Below are 5,321 nucleotides of genomic sequence, written 5' to 3' on the forward strand. Positions count from 1 at the left end.
AAGAGCTGCAGCAGAAAATCATGAGAAAAACTAAAATATAAAAAGAGAAAAACAGGAATTTGAAATATTTGCCAAGAAGGCCTGTCAAGGGAAAGAATATACTTACGAAAACAATTGCAAGAATCCAAGCAAACATATTCACTGCCAGAAATTTTTGTGGAAACAGCAAATTGTAAGCAGGCAGATTACTTGCAGAAACAAATTCTGAATTTATTCCTGTGATTCTCTGGAAACCGATCTGAAAAGTCGCGCTGCTCCCACCGCAGACCAGAAGTACTACGGGGAATCTCCCACGCAAGCCAGGTCGATCAATCCAACGCTCAGAAGGCGAGCTGTTAGAGCCAGTTATTCTTGAAGCGCCTGCAAAAGAAATAACATTTATTTAAAGTACTCGCCCGGCAGTAAGAGCGCAGAGCTCCGTACGTACTGTGYGGGGAGCTGCCCGTGCCAAGCCCCCTGGGCAGGTTGCCTTCAGGACCTCTCTCCCACCCCCGGAGCCTTCCTGGGGGGAAGGACGGGCTGGCGAAGCCCGGCTGCAGGCGCTGGTCCGCGGCACGGCGCTGGCAGCAGCTCGCTGAAAGGCCTCTCGCTTTCCTATTCCTGCCAAGCTGCGAGCAGCAAAGGCTGGGGAGGAGCCGCTCTGCGGCTGGGACATTTGCTGACAGGTAGATTTAACTCCCCGACAAAGCAGAGCGCCTGGTGATCTGCATCAAAGCAGGGACGGGTGGGGGGGACGCACACAACCGGCACAAAAACCGTGCAAACAGCCCTGGGAATTTATCTGCCCCATAGCAGGGAAGAAGGGGGGAGGTTGTYGTTGCCAGGGTCTGGGTGGAAGTGGAAGGTTTCAAACAAAGTTCAACCAAAATAAAGATCAATCATTCTGACATCAGTTGGTGGGATTTTGTTCAGTTGCAATAGTTTCATAGCAATAATCAGCACATGCTGATTTAATAAAAAATAACACCATGAGCTATCATGAGAAAAATTAAACCTAACTTTGTTTGCTTCATGTTCAATCAGGATGATAATGTTACTAAACCAGAAAATTAGCAAATGCTACAGCTGATGGTTACTGGGAAATGAAAAATACTCTGAATTTAAAAATCTTTACTTCTAACTATATAAATACAAGCAGAGAGAATAGAATGTTTTACGCTACAGAACACAACTTATACACAGTTTTCTTCCATTATTTTCATTTGAATCATTAAGTCCATGCATGAGAACTTAGTGCAAAATTGGGATAGAAGGGTTTAAACAAGCATCTTGGAAAGGAATAGTCTAAATGAAATCTAGCTATTAGATTCAATCATAAATTTCTGTAATATCACAGCCTCTACTAYGGCGTTCCTGAAACTACTCAGATACACGCATGCTATTTGATTAGATTGACACATCCATGGGGAGCAAGCACAGGTTCCTGTACCGTACTTCCCACCTTCTCAATATACATCTTCATGAGCAGGCCAGGTGTTTTAGTAGAGATTGATACTTACTCACAGAGCTCCAAAACAGAAGTGGTTTTACAGATAAAGGGGTCACTACTGACAAACTTTTCCTCCTTTTCTTTATGTAATACTATTGCAACATAAAATCGTGTGTCTATAACAAAGAGGAGTTTCTTGCCCTCACTTCCATGAGGATAACCTGCGAAGCTGGCCTTAAGCAGGACTGCGGCAATGGGAGGGTTTTGYGCTAACGCTCAGACCAGGTTTGACGTTTTCACGGGCAATAACAACACTCTGCTGTTGTATTTAGGAGCCTCTGAGTTCACGCTCAGCAGGATGGCCACAGACCTAGTGAACAAAATGCTCCCGCTAGGTATCGTAGGAGGTTGAAGTACAGTGAGGGACAGTATAAAGAAGCTGCCCTTGCTGATAACTGGGCTGCCAGTGTCTCATGGAGAAGCACTCTGTCCTGCACCTTTAGCCCTTCATCGACTTGTGCCTCCCTGTCGCACGTTCATTCTTCCTGCRTTCTGTGGTTACCATCCTAAACTGGAAGATGGAGCCATTGGTTGCACCATTAGACCTCAGGCCCCCATGCTAGACTTTAAATTGGTTGAGACTGAAGCCCTTCTACCACAGTTCAGACAATGTAAACAGCTAGTATCAAAAACTTTAAACACACAGTACAGTTTCTTTCTTTTTTTTTTTTTTTCCCCTCTGTTGGCTGCATCTCAAATACTCAGAGGCTGTAGGTATCGGTATCTGCAGAGCAGACTAAAAGCTGCCTCTTCTGTTGCATGGTTCACTTCAGCCTTTCAAAGGAGCCATGGCTTGGTCCAAACCAGCTCCACCCAGTTCACCAAGACTATAACTAACTTGGTTTTCGAAAAACTGTTCCCATATCCTGACAGACAGATTCRATTTACATTTGGCAGCACTCAAAATGAAAGCACTGTAGTTTGAAGGGTTGGGGTGTTTTTCATTTTCCAACCTCTCGTTTCTTCTTTGAAGAAGGGAGCCGACTGGAAGAACGTTAGTGTGAACTGCGTTGGGTGAAGATATTTCACGATCACAGGAGGCTGCACATAGAGTGTCTTTTATTCAGGCACCTCAAAAGAATTAGAGCTTAACTAGCTTTCACTGTTATAATGTGGGTAGCTTRTACAGTAAACGAAAAATGAGAGCACAGGCAAGTTACACGATTAGAAAAGGAAACCCTGTTCATTCTGATGAACTTGACATCTGGAATCAAATACTGCATATTGATTAATATTTTGAACAATAGACTGCTGTATTCTCACCAGTTTTGTTTTAATTTAACTACTGCTATTGATTCAACTTCTTTCAATTTCAGCAAATAGGTCCTCTCTTTGCTCCAAAGGACAATTCTTACACAAAACCCACATTTTCAGTTTAATATGCAGAACAGAACTAGTGCTAGTGTAAAACCAAGCGTAAGAAAAGTGAAGGAGAGAAAGGGCTGTGGAATCTGTTACTGAAGGCCTCGAAGAATGGACACTTGTCAGGAACACTGTAAAAGCAGACAGTCTTACCTTAGAAGATGAAGAGGAGAAATCACTTCTTTTGGTCCATTCCAGGTGTATTTTTCCATGAATCTTATGGCTTTTGAAATCATTCATATATTTGAATATTCTCCTTAATTTTTTCCTGATAGTCAAATGATATTAACCTTGGCAAGAATCATCACTAAAAATTTTCATTATGAATTCTGAAATACAACTGATTTGAATTCCCAACACATAGCAAAAAAATATCCCCCAAAAGAAACAGACAAAGATCTCCAGGCATTGTAAGGAAAAATTTTAGTACTAGAACAAAAGCAAGTCTTTCAAGACCTTTTTAAGAAAGTGTTACCTAAAGATTTTGTGTAGTCTTTAAAAATCAGTACCATCTGAAAAATGGATATTGCCTTTGAAAGAAGGCATGATRCAGGGTAGATGTTTTTAATAGCATGAAAGATAGCTTCAGTAAAATCTGTATGTATCTGTATTAGTGTGGTTAACAATAGGAAGAATCTTGAAGTGCATCTTCTCATGCAGTTGGTATCTTCAACAGTGCAACCAGGTGCTGAGTCAGGAGCTACCTGATCCGATGCAGCCAGCTGCTTCAGGAGCATATTACTCTGCTGGGCCCAGTGCCCCCAGCAGGGACCTGCACAAGAACCGCTGTTAACGAGGGGCTCAAACGCTCCGCAGAACAGCAAAGTACCACGGCCGCTACGAGAACAGTCACTCTACGGCACTACAGGTAGTGAAAGACATTTCGGCAAAAACAAGTCAGAAAGCAGATCGCATTCTTATGAAAATATCACATGAGATTTCCTTTGAGTCAATTATACCATAAAAGGACAATAGAACAGTTCATAGTGAAGAAAAACAAACAAATCAGAGTGAATTCATGAGGCTAATGCTATCATACAAAAATATTTTTCTAATTAAGAAAATGGGAAGTCGCTGAGYTGGTGCCAGAAAACAAAAATCCAGCAAACAAAAGTCAGCTTTGTGGCAATAAAAGTTAGGATTAGTCAGATGAAAATACTTACACCATGCTACAGTGATAAAGTTAAGCTGATTAATTTACCTATCATTCTTCATGAAAACATTAAGAGGCTGCTTCAGATACCAAGTAAGCAGATAAATATCATATAATAAATTATGTGTTTGAGTTTTCTTTGGTCCCACTTCTTGATTAATAGCTATTGGATTTATCTTTTTTATTTTCTGTTGACTATCATTGKTTTTTTTGTATTGTAGTAGTGGCTTGAATATCTTACTCTGGACACTGTACAAAATGCTTGGTTTTTCCAAGAATAGTTGAGGCTTTTATAAATCCCAAAGATTTGTAGGTATGCAATTCATTTAACTGAATCTTTGATAACCTGAGCCTTAATGTTTAGCAACAGAACACTAAGCTTATATAACATTGGTTAATTCTATAATAAAAAAAAAAAAAAGTAGTAAAACAAGGATGTGATTAAGTCAAATCTTATTTGCCAAAAAGTCACTGCCTATATTAACTACGTATTTTTGGCATCATTCAGGTAGTCACATTTTCTTAAACAGAGACATATTTCACAACGATAAAGCGACGTTACAGAGCTTAACACATGAGATTTTAAATGCACAGTGACAYGTGCCAGGCACTTACAAGCAGGACCTATCCAGTGTTCAGAGCAGATGAAAGCCCTCCGATAGCAGTAAGCCRCTAGGAAGTATCCACACAATAGAAAGCAAGAGCAATTAAAACGCAAAGCAACTTTGAAAGCATAGTTAATCAAAGCAGATAGCATTATTTTTGTCCATTAGTCCTACAAAAGGCAAGAGAGTAGTTTTTATGCTTATGCTTGTTCATTTTCATTTTAAATTCTGCAAGGCTGGTACAGAACATTCACACAACAATAAAAGTATTATTGTTGCATGTGTTACACTGAAGTCTCCAAGCTCAAGGCATGGTCCTAATTGTACAAGGCACTGTATATGCACATACCAAAGAGACAGTAACTACCTGCTAAGTGTTCTGCCTATAACCAGAACACTTCAGAACACATCCAAAATACAGTCAACCAAAAGTAACTTAGAGGAGCGACAGAAAGCAATAGAAAAGTGCTTGCCCTAGGGTACAAATAAAAGTTTTGAACCACACTACAAAATATGCATTAGATGCCTAAAGTATATTTATGCTTTACAAGTTACCCGAAGGATGCTGTTCACTGAAATAGTGCTTGATCCAGAATAYTTAAGCTACTGAACTACAAGAAAGTGTGACAAATCACTCTGACAAGTCATCTTCAGTTTGTAGAGTATTAGGGCAGTTTCACAGGCAGCTTCTACAAAAGCAGAGCAGCAACAT

The 5,321-nt window shown here is 40.3% G+C and overlaps 1 protein-coding gene across 2 annotated transcripts in view; it reads right to left on the minus strand.

Moving 5' to 3' along the window:
• ADGRD1 (adhesion G protein-coupled receptor D1) overlaps positions 1-385 on the minus strand; it is a 162,062-nt gene extending 161,677 nt beyond the window's left edge. For both annotated transcript variants that reach the window (XM_085321106.1, XM_085321109.1), the window contains exon 1: positions 107-385. The gene's annotated coding sequence lies outside the window, so the exon portion shown is untranslated. The remainder of the gene's footprint in view (positions 1-106) is intronic.
• Positions 386-5,321: the final 4,936 nt, after the last annotated feature.

This window comes from Rhea americana, unplaced genomic scaffold (genome assembly GCF_003343005.1).
Source record: "Rhea americana isolate MKP2758 unplaced genomic scaffold, rheAme1 scaffold_68, whole genome shotgun sequence".
NCBI classification, from domain to species: Eukaryota; Metazoa; Chordata; class Aves; order Rheiformes; family Rheidae; genus Rhea; species Rhea americana.